Here is a 14,526-nt window from a genome sequence, read left to right on the forward strand (position 1 = left end):
ACTTTTCAAGGCAACTTAAAAGCATTTGTGCAAAGGTCTTTCCCCCTTCCCCAACCCCCCATCCAGATGGGATATATGCACTTGGATCAAATCTACCCACTTCTTCAAAATACTTTTTTATGTGATCTTGTCAGTGGCTTCTAGGAGACCTGTGTATAGTATAAATTGAAACAGTGGACAATAAAGTTTAGCTCATCAATCTGAAGCTTTTTTAACGAATGCACTCGGGCTCTACTTTTTTTTGCATAATTATTTTTCTAAACTATATTCACTTTTGAGATCTTATTTTCTAATTTTGTATCAACAGTAAATTCTGTCTTTATCACTTGTTTGTTTAAAGACCCCTTGAATAATTTGTCAAATTAATAGACAAATACAATTTAAATATAATTACAATTCTTGGATTTTTAAATCAGTAATTGTCTTCTACCATTTATGTCCAAGTGGCTTGCAAACTTAGTTGTTTTTTTATTTTCGGGATTGCCTTTTAAGAGCAATGCTCTTTTTAAATTCTAATAGATCAATTAAATTTCAAATCTGTGGATTAGACTGTAATTCTTTATGAAGAAAGTATTGGCTTCAAACAAATTCTTCATCAAACCGTATGGAGGAATATTGCTAGTGGATCACTCAATAGGGTTCTCAGTAGACCTAATATAATGTTCATGACTCAAAGGGGTGCTGCAATTGCAAAAGCGTCTATGGCAACTAGAATATTTATCAGTGTTCTTTTATCCAAAATGTTGCCCTATATCGAATTCTAGTTTTGTTTATTATCAGAGAGTCATTGGGTGCAATCAGCTCACTCACTCAAAGAGCTCAAAATTCAAACAAGAAGATAAAGCTAGGTGGCCTCTTCCACCAAAAGCCAATACCTTAAACCTATTACAAAACTCATAATGCTGGAGGCAGAGCTCAACGCCAGGGAAAAGGGAGTGTTTCTTTGAGACTTCACTGAAGCCTTATTTGCCTATTGAATTGTGGGGCAGATTGTACCCATTCCATTTTAATATCTGTGCACACTGAGCACAGTTGAAACTCACCGTCCAATACCCACAAAGATATAAAGTTGAAATCCTGGACTTCGGAGGTCAGCCAAAGTGAAGTAGCTATGGTTTGCTGTTTGACTGCAGTGGCACAGCCCATACTTCAAGGCCAAGGGCAGTTTTCAGACTAGCTGCTGGAGAAGAGAAACACTGTAATTGAGATACAAGAGTCACACTCTGAATGCTGACTTGACTAACTTCCCAGCACCACCAGAGATGTGAATGTGGCCCCTTCAAACTAGGGAGAGGGGGGGAGGAAGTGTTTCTAGCCAACTTCTGGACAGGCCACATGCTTCATGCAAGTCTGAAGCGTTGAGGTTGGGCAGAACAATTTCAGCCTGACATCCATATGCCAGAGGGAAAGAACGACCAAAATCATTGCTCTGGCCCATCAGGGGAAAAAGTACCTCTGTTGCTCTCAACTGGGGGGAGGTGGGGAAAACTAGAAGACGATGCAACAACATGGTTAAACCACTGTGAATAACATCTTTCGCATAACATGACCCATGTAGAATACCACACAGAATAAGGTAATTGCTGTGACACAAAGACATAGTATGAAAATTCAGTTTTTGTCACAAATTGCTTCAGACAGTGGATCTGAGCCAACCCAGTACACTCTAACCCTATGGTGTAGAGAACTGCGCTGGGGGAAGAACAACATATCCAATAAATCTGATGTGAAGACTATTTGGGTAAGATACTACATTCTAGTGGATGACATTATACACACTAAGAACACTCCTAAAGTTGGTGGAAAATGGTGGCATACCAAGACTAGGAAAGCGATCACTGGAGCCTACAAAAAAATGATTGAAATGGAAGACCGGAACAGGATCAGGAGAAACAATGTACGAATGTCAGTGATACCCAAAAAATGTAAGGAGACAACATGACTGAAACAAGGTATTCTCTGTCCTAAGGAACAGACACCCTCACATAGCATTCATCCAAGAAACTCACTTTTCCCAAGAAGAAAGCATTAAAATAAAGATAAATGGGGTAGTTAAAATATCCTTTGCCAGTGAAGATCCACTGACACACTCAGGACGAAGGCACTCAAACAACTCTCAGAAAAGGAGAATTGGTGATCCTAATTAGGAAATCATAACCGGTGTCTGTCCAAAAGTCATGGTTTTCCCTCTCTCGTTTGTCAGTATTCTGTTGATTCTGAAATATCTGTCTTTCGTCCGTTGAGCAAAATAGGGTTTTTAAAAATTTCCAGCCCTGATATCCATTGTCTCGATTTGTGATGGCTCTAAAGCGCTTTAGAATTTTTTGATTTGCACATTATATATTTGTTAATTACATACTGTCTGGCCCTGTGTGGAATATCATGATGTGTCACTCTGATGCTTGTTTTATTTGCAAGCCTCACAATTTCTACAGGGAATACAACCTGTGGTTTTCTATCCCCTTCCTTCAGGGTAACACGTGGTACATGGCAGGCTCGCCCAATCTCCCGCTATTACTGCTCACCTTGGAACGCTTAGCCATGTCCATCAAACAACACGAGGATATAACTGGCATTCATGCTTTGGCAGGAGAACATAAAATAATATTGTGCACAGAAGACACCCTGGTGACTTTGTCCCACTGACGAACGTCAATGCTTTTATTAATCACACAGATTTCAAAGTTTTCCATTTCTATGGATACAAACTTAATTGGGGGAAAATGTGAAGCCCTCCCACTCACAAACAAAATCTACACCTACATCAATGGATAACATCCCTTTTAAATGGATGGACACTCAAGTGGTAACTGGGGATACTCTTTAACAAAAGTTTGGACGACAGGATGATAAAAGTTTCCCCACTATTGGAAAAAATGCCCTCAGATCTTAAATAAGGGAATAAGCTGCACATTTCCCCTGTGTTTGGGAGAACTTGGATCACTGAGATAAATGTCACCCTTAAATTTAATTACATGTTTGCCATGATACCACTGTTGTCTGTTGGTATATAATGTTAAAATATTTATTTGGGATAGAACAAAACCAAGAACTAGATTGTGCAAGTTGCATGCTGCAATTGAAATGGGCCGCTTGAGAATACCCCACATGGAATCAATTGAACCAAGGGTAATTACATGAGCCCCACCTGAACTGAATTACCCTTATGAGTCAAATTAAAAGAAGCGATTCTTAAAACCCACGAGGGACTGGCACTGTTCTACAAAAAACACACATGCATTACAGCTATTAAAGCCGTATATCCACTCACTGGCATATGCCTTGTTGAAAAACCATGAGAAGTCAGGAGTAGACAATAAATCGCACGGAAATGCATCATTGTGTTACAATGATTTGGTTTGCATTGATAATTATTCAATCATCTGGGCACCCTGGGGAGACACTGGTGTACGAGCGTTTGGAGTCTCATTTCGGAAGGCAACTATAAATGTTTTGCAGACGTGCACACTGATTACAATTTACCCAACTCCTAATTTTTGAGCTATTGCAACTTGCGAAACTGCCTGGAAACTAGACCCCACAACATACCGCTTGAACAGTCAGCTATACTGCAAAACATGTAGAGGTGATGCACCGTGAAAGGGACAACAACAAGTCTTTATAAACTTATCAACCACATTTTCTGTCAACCCACCAGTAGAACACAACACTGATGAAATGGTGCGAGCACAGGTTAGGATTTGAATTCTCACATGACAATTGGGGCGAATTATCTACCGTGATAGAGGACTGAAAGAATCAAGACTGAAACGGAGACATTTTAAAGTACTATAGAGACTGTACTGGTTTCCAAATAAACTGCAAAGGGCTAGAATGGCTTCATACTCACTATGTTGGAGAAGCAGGACTCCAGAGTCTGACTCTGCATTCATTATATGGAAGGATTGGTTTCTTAAACTGCACTGGAGTAAAATATGGGACAGAATACAACTTGAATCCAGTGTCAGGGTACACTATGATGAAGTAACAGTCCTGCTTCATGATGTTACAGATTACCAGCAATCACACATCAAAGGCAGAGAAGGTACGGAGCGTCATTGAACTTGTTTGAGGTTTTTTTTTTGTGTTTTTTTTTTACAAGACTGAATGAAGTCCAGGGACCTGAAACCAGCGTTATTTAATGTACAACACCCAGTTTCTTTATTATGTAATGGAAGAGCCTAAGGAAGGTCAAAGGTGAGCTTAGTAAAAAAAACTGCAGGATGAAGATCCGAGGGGACTTTAACCTCTGCTTTGTAACTTTGATATTTCAGCAAGAATTAGAATACTTATCAAACCCACTGATAGTTAAGAGTCCGGACGCTGGGTGTATTGTTTGAAGTCTTTATCTTCTTTTGTTGTATATTGAGAGATAAACTGAAATTTAAATAAAAAACTGTTACAGAACCACATCCTAGTCTATCGGGGCAATGTTCTGGCCATTGATATAACTTTGAATATCCTGCGCATTATCAATAAATCGTCCATTTAGGAAGTTTATCAGGCATTCTTCTCAAATCTAACCTGAAGCTTTTACACTGAGGCACAGTTTTGGTACTAAAGTATTTGCAGAAGGGGTGCCATATATTTCCCTCATGTTTTTATTTTCTTCTATTTCAAAATTATTGTCAATACATTTTGCAGGCCAATTTCCTCCTCCTAATAGAATAGCATCCAGATAAATACCCAACACCCATCCTAAATGCCTTCATCGACTCTGCCACATTTCTGGACCCCAGGAAACATGCCGACATCATGCCCCTGCTCAAGAAACTATCCACTGACCCAGCCATGTTTTCCAACTACAGACTTATCTCCTACCTACCATACCCCACAAAGGTGTTAGAGAAACTAATGAACAGACGCCTCACCAACCACTTCAGCAGCTGCCAGCTGCTCGATGCCACGTAGTCTGGACTCAAGCCCAACCACAATACAGAAACAGCACTCATTGCCACCACAGAAAACATCCGTATGATCCTTGACAGAGGAGACACAGCAGCCCTCATTCTCCTAGATCTCTCTGCAGCAATTGGCATGGTCACACACCCTGTCCTCATCAGGCTCCTGCACAAGGTTGGCTTCCAAGGATCCGCTCTCTGCTGGATCTTCTCCTCCTTACAGATAGAACACAAGTTCTCAGCCTGGCACCTTTCTCCTCAGAAGCCTGCTAACTCATCTGCAGAGTCCCTCAAGGTTCATTGCTTAGCCCCACCCTCTTCAAAGCATACCTGATCTCTGTGGCCAATGCCATATACAAACATGACATCAACATCCTCTCCTATGCAGACAACACACAACTCTTATGCCCCCTCTCGGACAAGACGGCCAGCACAAGGAACAATTTTCAAAGTCGGTAACTGGATGAAAGCCAACTGTTTCAAGCTCAACATGGAGAAGACAGAAGTAGTTATCTTTGGCAAGAAGACCTCACCAAGGTCTCCAACTAGTAGCTGGATGAACTCGAAGTCATACTCACACCTAGAACCCACACCAGAAACCTCACAATAATCAAGAACAGCAAACTGGGCATGACTGCACAGTCAACATTGTCACTGCATCCTGCTTCCACATCCTAAAGATGCTGAGGAAGATTTCCAAATGGCACCCAAGCAACACAAGAAAAACGGTCACTCCTAACCCAGTGTTTTGGGACAAGACCAAATTAAAGGAATGCCAACAATTCAGCACTCTTAGACTGAGTAATACATTTATTAAAAGCACCTTTCAAGGTTCATATAGGGACAGCATGCAGGTCAAATGTAGAAACACCAATACACTTCTGAAAATAATAATAGCAGTAGAATAATAATAATCATGGAAACAATGAAAATATACTACTTCAATCATGGATCATATATCTACATATACAGTGATTATATATTCATTCACAACGCAAAGCTAAAAATAAGAATTAAAAATGCATCACCATAGAGCGAGGTAGGGATATCATCTCTTTGCCCCCTTCAAGTTGAGAACCCAGACGACTGCCAGAAGTGAGAAAACAACCCTCAATGGGAACGGGGCAATGGCGTCCCTTTCCCGGAATGGGTTCTGTCTAACCCCAGTCATCAAGTTTCCCTCTTAAATACCTTAAACAAGCTAGAGAGGAGAATTCTAGGACCTCCTACCCTCCCATATTGTAAGATGTTGTTCAAACACTGGCTATACCAGTGTGTGTTGAAAGAGCACGTTACAGATTGGCCACATCCCAAGGTGCGCTCACAAGACCGAACTGTTCCCTGTCATATCATAACATTCTTCTGGTACATGCTTATTTTTCCCTCATTCCTCTGTGTTATGTCCCTGCCTTGGTGAGAAAGAGAGCGAAAACATGTTGCACAAGCTGTGCGCGGAAAAATGCCTGACGGTTACGGTCTGTGAAGCTAAGTTAAAAACAAAATGGAGTCAGTGGTCAAGATGGAGCTGGTGGGTAAATATGAATAGCATTACCACAAGAACACCCTCTATGCTGGGACTACCAAGCAACTCACTAAAAGACTACAGAACATCCAGTACTCAGCAGCCAGACTCCTCCTCAACCTCCACCTCAGAACCTACATTAAACTATATCTCAGGGAACTACAGTGGCTCCCAATACACAAACATGATCAATTCAAACTCCTCACAGAAACATTAATGGCACTCCACAACTCAGGCCCCACATACCTGAACAGTTGCATCTCTTTCCACCAACCCTGCAGACACCTCTGCTCTGCACGACTCCTACTCACCAACTTCCTACACATACACAGACCCAGATCAGGAGGACCAGTGTTCTCTTACATTGCTCCTAAAGCGGGTAAAATTTTCTTCTCCGCATCAGAGCCTCCTCCTCTCTATTTAATGTCTGCAAGAAGCTGAAAACCTGGCTTTTCAATTAAGCAACCTCCTATACACAGGGCTAGGCACACATCACTACTCAGTGCCAGGATACTCTAGTGGGTGATAGTGTATCTTACAGAAACACATAACATAAGTGGAGCAAACAGTTTGAAAGTCAAGTTAAAAGTGGTGTATCATTTGCCGATTCAGCATTTGAAATGTGTGGGGTAAACAGATGTTTAAGAGAACCAACTTGAGTTTTTTCTCTGGCAAAATCTGTCAATGTGCAACATAAATATGCTCCCACAGCATTTTCTATTTGAAGAGTATGTTACCTTTATAATCCTGTAAATAACACTTGGTACATTTACCACACAGCCTTCACCACACAATGTCAGTTGTGACAATAGAGTTTACCACACATTAGCAAAGTATACATTAGGTAAATATTGGGCCTTTGGTTGGTGGGAGGTAGGATTTAAAATGTAAGAAAGGGGGTTGGGAGGTTTATCCCCACCAACACAACAGTTTAAATGTAAATATGATAATAATGGTAACTTTTTTTTATTTAGAAATTATTTTTTAAATTAGGATTTGCTGGAAGTCCCCCCACCACTAAGGAAAATGTATTGTTGATGGGGAGCATTAATATACAGGGGTAAAGGGTGGTCGTACAACACTTTAAATTTAAGTATGTTAACTGTATTTTTTCATTTAGATTGTTTTTTCCAAATGAAGGCTCGGAGTGACTCCCACCACTAAAGAATATTTAATGTTGGTGGAGATTAATTATTCTCTATTATTAATACAAGTTTTTATTGGATGCTAAATATTAGGGTTGTGATGTAATTTATATCAGGGCCTAGTGTGTGAGAGTAACATAACTTTTTTTTTGATATTTAAGAAAAATTATTAAAAAAATAATAGGCATTCAAGTTTACGGAACGGAATGTATAGGGTAAAAGGGGTCTTGGGATGGGAGTAATTTAATAATGAAGAATAGTATTAATTTTAGATTATTACTTTACTATTTTTTAGCATATTCATTTTGTAGTATTTCTTCAATATTTAACAAATATAGCTAAAAAACAAAATAGAAGACATTTAGGCCCTCATTATGACATTGGCGGTAAGTGCTCAAGATAAAGGCATCATGCGCAGACCCAGGATACTTTGCATTGATATGGGAGATGTACTGGTCTGCCAGGCACACTATCTGTACATTCAGAGAGTGAACGCTCTTTCGATTTCTGAACACCTGTTCATTTCTCCAGGGGGGGGGGGAGAAAGGGGACAAAAGCAATATATGTACCATCAATAGCACCAATGATGTTGGGGATATGTCCCAGTGCATAGAAGTCAGCCTTCACTGTGGCCAAATCCTCCACCTGGTGGAATACGATGTAGCTGCGCATGTGTTTCATCAGGGCTGACAACACTCTAGTCAGCAGGTTTGAGAACATAGGCTGTAACATCTCTGGTGCCATGGCCACTGTCGCTTGGAAGGACCCACTTGCCAAGAAATGGAGCACTGACAGGACCTGCACAAGAGTGGGGATACCAGTGGGGTGGCGGATAGCTGAGACCATGTCTGGCTCCAATTGGGCACATAGCTCTTGGATTGTGGCCCTATCAAGTCTGTAGGTAAGGATAAACTGCCTGTCCTCCATTGTCGCCAGGTCCACCAGGGGTCTGTACACGGGGGTATGTCTCTATCTCCTATACATCCTCAGCGGTTGAACTCTAGGGTGAAAAACGGTGAGCAGATGGTCATATTCAAAGATATTCTCAGAGTAAAATGTCTTGCATTACAGAAACAGTATGTGAACGTGTAGGTCAGTTGATCTGCCTATGTCTGCTGTAACGCAGTTAGGTGCCATGGCCTGTTCCCCCTTAAAATGGCGGCCGCCTGACCTGTGAGGAGGGACAAGTGGAAATGAGGTAATTCCGCTGACGTTGTGCACCATTGCGGGAGGCAGTCGACGACCGCCCTGCAACACCTCAATGGTTATCATTGGGGCCTACGGGTTCCAGGAGCCAATGGTGATGTACACCGGCTGTGATGGTACGCACCGCCTCAGACGTGACCGGCATTTGTTCACTCACTTGCTACCTGACCTTCAACAGGAGAGGACCTACACTGCAAGTGCTGCTGTGACCTGGTTCTGGAAGCAGCCATGGCTCTAGTGTCTGGGGAAAGGGTCCCTGCCTTCACTTCTGAGGAGTTGGAGAGACTTGTGGATGGGGTCCTACCCCAGTACCGTTTACTTTATGGTCCTCCAGACCAACAGGTGAGTACACTGTGAGCACGATACATGGGGCATGAATGCATGGAGTGCTGTGTGTGTAAGCCTCGTCTGGGGGAGGTGGCTGAGGGGTCCTGGACAGAGTGCTGCATGTATGGTGGACAATGTCTGTGCATAAGGGGATGGTAGGGATATGGTGGGCCATGAGTGTAACAGACTGGATGGTATGACTAATACCTTTTCTTATGTATCTTTTTCTGCAGGTCAGTGCCCATCAGAAAAAGGGTATTTGGCGTGCCATCGTCAAGGAGGTTCAGACCCTGGGGGTCTTTGAAAGGCAGAGCACCCACTGTCGTAAACGGTGGGAGGACCTGCGCCGCTGGGCAAGGATGATGGCGGAGGCCCAGCTGGGGATGGCCTCCCAACAAGGAAGGGGTGCCCGTCGTATCATGACCCTCCTGATGTTCTGCATCCTGGCCGTGGCTTATCCGGAGTTGGATGGGTGCTTGAAGACATCACAGCAGCCACAAGGGGGTGAGTACAGTTTCAGAATCATGAAATTGTGCGGGTTGACGTGTTATCTGGGTGGGGGATGTGGGTCTGCGGGTGCCCCTAGGCCAGGATGAACATGGCAGGGTAGGTTCCATGATGGGAGGCTCAGATGCACTCCAACCCCACAAATGCTAGTGGGCATCTACTACTGGGCAGGGTCCTGTGGGTTTCAGCTGTGCTGCTATTGGCGTTAGGCATTGTATCCAATAGCATGGTGGCTAGCATTGTAACTGGTAGTGCATGGCCTAGTGCATGGGCTGTTCCCTGTGTGTTGTGTACGCCTACGGTGGTGTTGTTGCTGGCATTGACCAAGTGTACCCTCTGTCTCTTCCCCCCCTTTTTGTTTTGTCACCCTGTCCTTGAGTGCTTTAGCATCATCTGGCGGAGGAGCAGAGGCACGGCGACGGAGGGACTGCATCCCACATGGCCCATGAGGCCGAATCCACTGACGGTGAGGGCCCCAGTGGACAGGGGGTGGGGGGAGCACCACGGCGGAGACTGGAGGGGACAGTTCGGACAGCAACACCTCCTCCGATGGAAGCTCCCTGGCGGTGGCAGACACCTCTGTGCCCACCCCAAATACAGGTACAGCTGCCACCCCTGTACCAGCGCCACGCTCCCTGCAGCCCCTCAGCGTGTTTCCCGTGCCTGCTCACCCAGGAGGGTGGGCATGTCCTTTGCCCCAGGCACCTCAGGCCCTGCCCCAGTCAGCCCTGCTGCCCTCAGTGAGGAGGCTATTGACCTCCTGAGATCCATCTCTCTTGGGCAGTCAACCATACTGAATGCCATCCAGGGGCTGGCAGGGCATTTGCAACAAACAAATGCATTCCTGAAGGGCATTCACTCTGGCGTGGCGGCCCAACAGAGATCATTCCAGGCACTGGCCAACTCCCTGATGGCAGCCATTGTCCCTGTCTCTAGCCTCCCCCCTCCAACTTCCTCTACCCAGTCCCAATCCCCTCAACCCCTGCCTATCCCAAGCACACCTTCAGACCAGCATGCACCCAAATCAACACACAGAAGTGGCTCAGACAAACACAAGCACCACATTTCATCCCACAGGCACTCACACAAGCACCATCCAGATGCTGAGACACCAACATCCACTGCCTCCACTGTGTCCCCCTCCTCGTCATCCACCTCCCTCCCAGTAGCGTTTCCACTCACACCTGCGTGCACTACATCCTCATCCACTACCTCCATCACCATCACGCCTATCACTACACGCCCCTCACTGGCAGTCACCACCCCCACATCCATGCACACGTCCACTGTGTCCTCTCCCACTGTGTTTGGGCCCCCTCCTCCCAAAGTACACAAACGCATGCACTCAGACACCCAACAGCCATTCACCTCACGACAGCATCCAGCCCATGCACTTGCACCCAAACACAGCAGACACCTCCTACAACCACTCCCTCTTCCTCCACTCCCAAAGCTTCACCCTCTTCCAGCCCCAGTGTCCCTAAAAGGCTTTTCCTCTCCACCCTTGACCTATTCCCTGCCCCCCCTGTCCTTCACTTCGGGCCAGGGTGGGCAGAACCCAGGCCAGCACCTCAGCCACCCAGTCCACAGCCACTGTAGTTTCTGCAGCTACTGCAGGTGTGAGAGGCTCCAACGAGACACCCGTCAGCACTGCCAGTGTGCCTGCACCAGCTACCAAGGGCAGGAAGGGAACATCAGCTGGCAGTAGCAAGGAGGCACCACCAGCTGCCAAGGGCAGGAAGGGAACACCAGCTGCCAAGGGCAAGGAAAAAGACACAGACGCCACAGGCAGGATGGATCTGGTGCCTGGTGCTGGAGCAGCATCTGGGCAAACAACACTAGCTATGGCACTTCAACCGTCCGAGGATGCGGTGGAAGGGCTGGAGCCTCCCCCCACCACTGACAGCACCGCCACCTGCACCGCTGCCAGCACTGCCACCTGCACCGTGAGCTGCACCACTGCCAGCAGTAGCAGCCCCAATGGGCAACCGTCCGAGGCTGCAGGGGAAGGGCTGGAACCTCCCCTCACCACTGGCAGCACCACCGCAAGCACCGCAACTGCCACCACTGAGCAGCCGTCACCGCCGGCGGGCAGTGTGCAGTCGTGCCTACATGGGCTGTAGTGCATCCTGGCCCCTGCAACAACTGTAGGTGTGACACCCAGGTGAGAGACTGTGACCTTGCACCATCCAGGATCTGCATCGCTGGGCACAAAGCCCCCTCCAGAACCAGTGGAAGAAGGCATCCACTCACCCCCTCCTTGCCAGGATGACGCACACTGGGCACAAAGCCCTCTCCAGAACCAGTGGAAGAACGCATCCACTCACCCCCTCTTTGCCAGGATGAAGCACACTGGGGACAAGGCCCCCTCCAGAGCCAGTGGAGAAGTCATCCAGTCACCCCCCTCCTTGCCAGGATGAAGCACACTGGGCACAAAGCCCCCTCCGGAACCAGTGGAAGAAGGCGTCCACTCACCCTCTCCTTGCCAGGATGAAGCACACTGGGCACAAAGCCCCCTCCAGAACCAGTGGGAGAAGGCGTCCACTCACCCTCTCCTTGCCAGGATGAAGCACACTGGGCACAAAGCCCCCTCCAGAACCAGTGGAAGAAGCTGTCCACTCACCCCCTCCTTGCCAGGATGAAGCACACTGGGCACAAAGCCCCTTCCAGAACCAGTGGAAGAAGGCATCCACTCCCTCCCTCCTTGCCAGGATGAAGCACACTGGGCTCAAAGCCCCCTCCAGAACCAGTGGAAGAAGGCATCCACTCACCCCCTCCTTGACAAGATGAAGCACACTGGGCACAAAGCCCCCTCCAGAACCAGTGGAAGAAGGCACCCCCTCACCCCCTCCTTGCCAGGATAAAGCACACTTAGCACAAGGCCCCCTCCAGAACCAGTGGAGAAACCATCCACTTGAGACTGTGGCTTTGCACTTCCCAAGACCAAGCACTGGGAAAACCACCGACTAGAGAGACGGTGGCCTTGCACTTCCCAGGACCAAGCAGTGGGCAAACCACCCACTTCAGAGACTGTGGCTTTGCACTTGCCAGGACGTCGCAGTGGGCATGTAGCCCCCTCCAGGAGCAGTGGCGTTTTACCATCTTCCGGCTGAGGTGCCCCCCCTTCCCCTGAGGTGCCTGTGTATCTTCAACCTGATGCCCCAGAAGTGTTCTCTCTGTATTGAGGCATAGTCAAGTGTGGCCTTTGCGTATGTGTTAAGGCCCTGTGGGCCACGGACATTTTGGACTGGGCATTGTCCCTCCATTTGTATATATTGTAGACACTGTTTTGTGCTTTAAGGACGTATTTCTCTAAATTTATATTATTACACTGGCTTTACTCACTTCCTTTTGTCCTTACGTTATTCCTGAGGGGTACGGGGTGGATATGTTATGTTGTTACATCTGTTTGTGTGTGTGGTGTTGGGGTGGGGGTGTTGCGTGTGTGTGACACTCTCTTTTTCCTCCCCCCATCCCTTGTGTGCTGGGTGCGGTACTCACCGTGGTCATCTTCACCGGCGTTCGTGTTCCTGGTGTAAGAGGAGGTATACCAGCATGGGGAAGATCTGCAGTTCGGGCTCCATGGGGTAGTGGTTTTTCCTTGAGTGTTGAGAGGTGAGTTATTTCCCTTCTGTGTACTGTTTCCGACGTGCTTTTGATGGTGTTGGTACCGCCCCGGAAAAGCTGGCGGATTGGCTTGTTGAAATACTGTGGGCGGAACATTGTCTTCCGCCTGGCTGTTAGTGGTTACCGCCACGGTACTTGTTGCTACCGCTGTGGCGGTCGGTGTGTTAAAGTGGCTGTCTGTGTTGGCGGTTTCCGCCGTGGTCAAAATTCCATTTATTTTACCGCGGCCTGTTGGCTGTATTACCGCTGCTTTATCACCGACCGCCAGGGTTGTAATGAGGGCCTTAATTTTTAGTGACGGGATGTTTGGGGTATAGGTGCCCAGGGTAGGGAGTAATTTAATATAGAGGAATAGTATTAATTTTAGACAATACTTTTTTGTCAATATTGTAGTATTTTCATAATAAAATATTCATAAAAAGGATTGAAAGATAGCAGGGAATGTATGTAAGGAGCATAAGGGCCCAGGGTGGGGACTAAATGAAAAAAGAATATGAAATTGTAATAATAATACTATTTCAATAACAAAGTAAAATAATTAATATACACTTTTAAACTAAGCAGACACTTGAAAAAAAAAATCATATATAATAAATCATTTTTTTATTTACATACACTTTAATATTCAATAAAATATATTTTATTGAAAGTAAAGAATACATTTTTATTAAACACTTAAAACAATACATACATTTTTTAAATAAAATATGTAATCATTCTAAAATACTTTAGTAACAATTAATAATGTAGTTTCCTCTGCTCTACTTTTCTATTACTTCATATGGACGTGTTAGTCCTTTTTTTCTACCGCTGCTATTTTCTTTTATGTTTTCAACATTTGCAGCTTTCATTACTTGGTGAAGCACTGCAGTTGAAGACAGGTGGTTACTTCTGCATCAGACAGGTAGGATTGTATTGTGTATTATTTTTATTAAATTTAAAGATCATTTTCTAGTAAGAAGGTGTAGATGTTGAATTTAACATTGTTTAATTGTGAATTTTAACCTTTCTTTCCCTTTACAGGTTGCCAAGGACAGGCTGTCCCCGATTTTTTAAAATAGAGGTTTTTTTTTACACAAAATGTTTGTTTGTGAGCAGGTTTTATGCAGCAACAACATTTTCATGTTTTAGTAAACAGTGCTTCAAAAAACAAACTTTTAGAGTTTTTTAAATACCAAGGGCCCAATTACAAGTACGGCAGTTCTAGGAACGGCGTACCCGTGGTGGCGGTCTAACTGCTGCATCCTTGGTGGTCCGACTACCAGATTGTGATGCTTGTGGTCAGACTACC

The sequence above is a fragment of the Pleurodeles waltl genome, chromosome 3_1 (genome assembly GCF_031143425.1).
Source record: "Pleurodeles waltl isolate 20211129_DDA chromosome 3_1, aPleWal1.hap1.20221129, whole genome shotgun sequence".
Lineage (NCBI taxonomy): Eukaryota > Metazoa > Chordata > Amphibia > Caudata > Salamandridae > Pleurodeles > Pleurodeles waltl.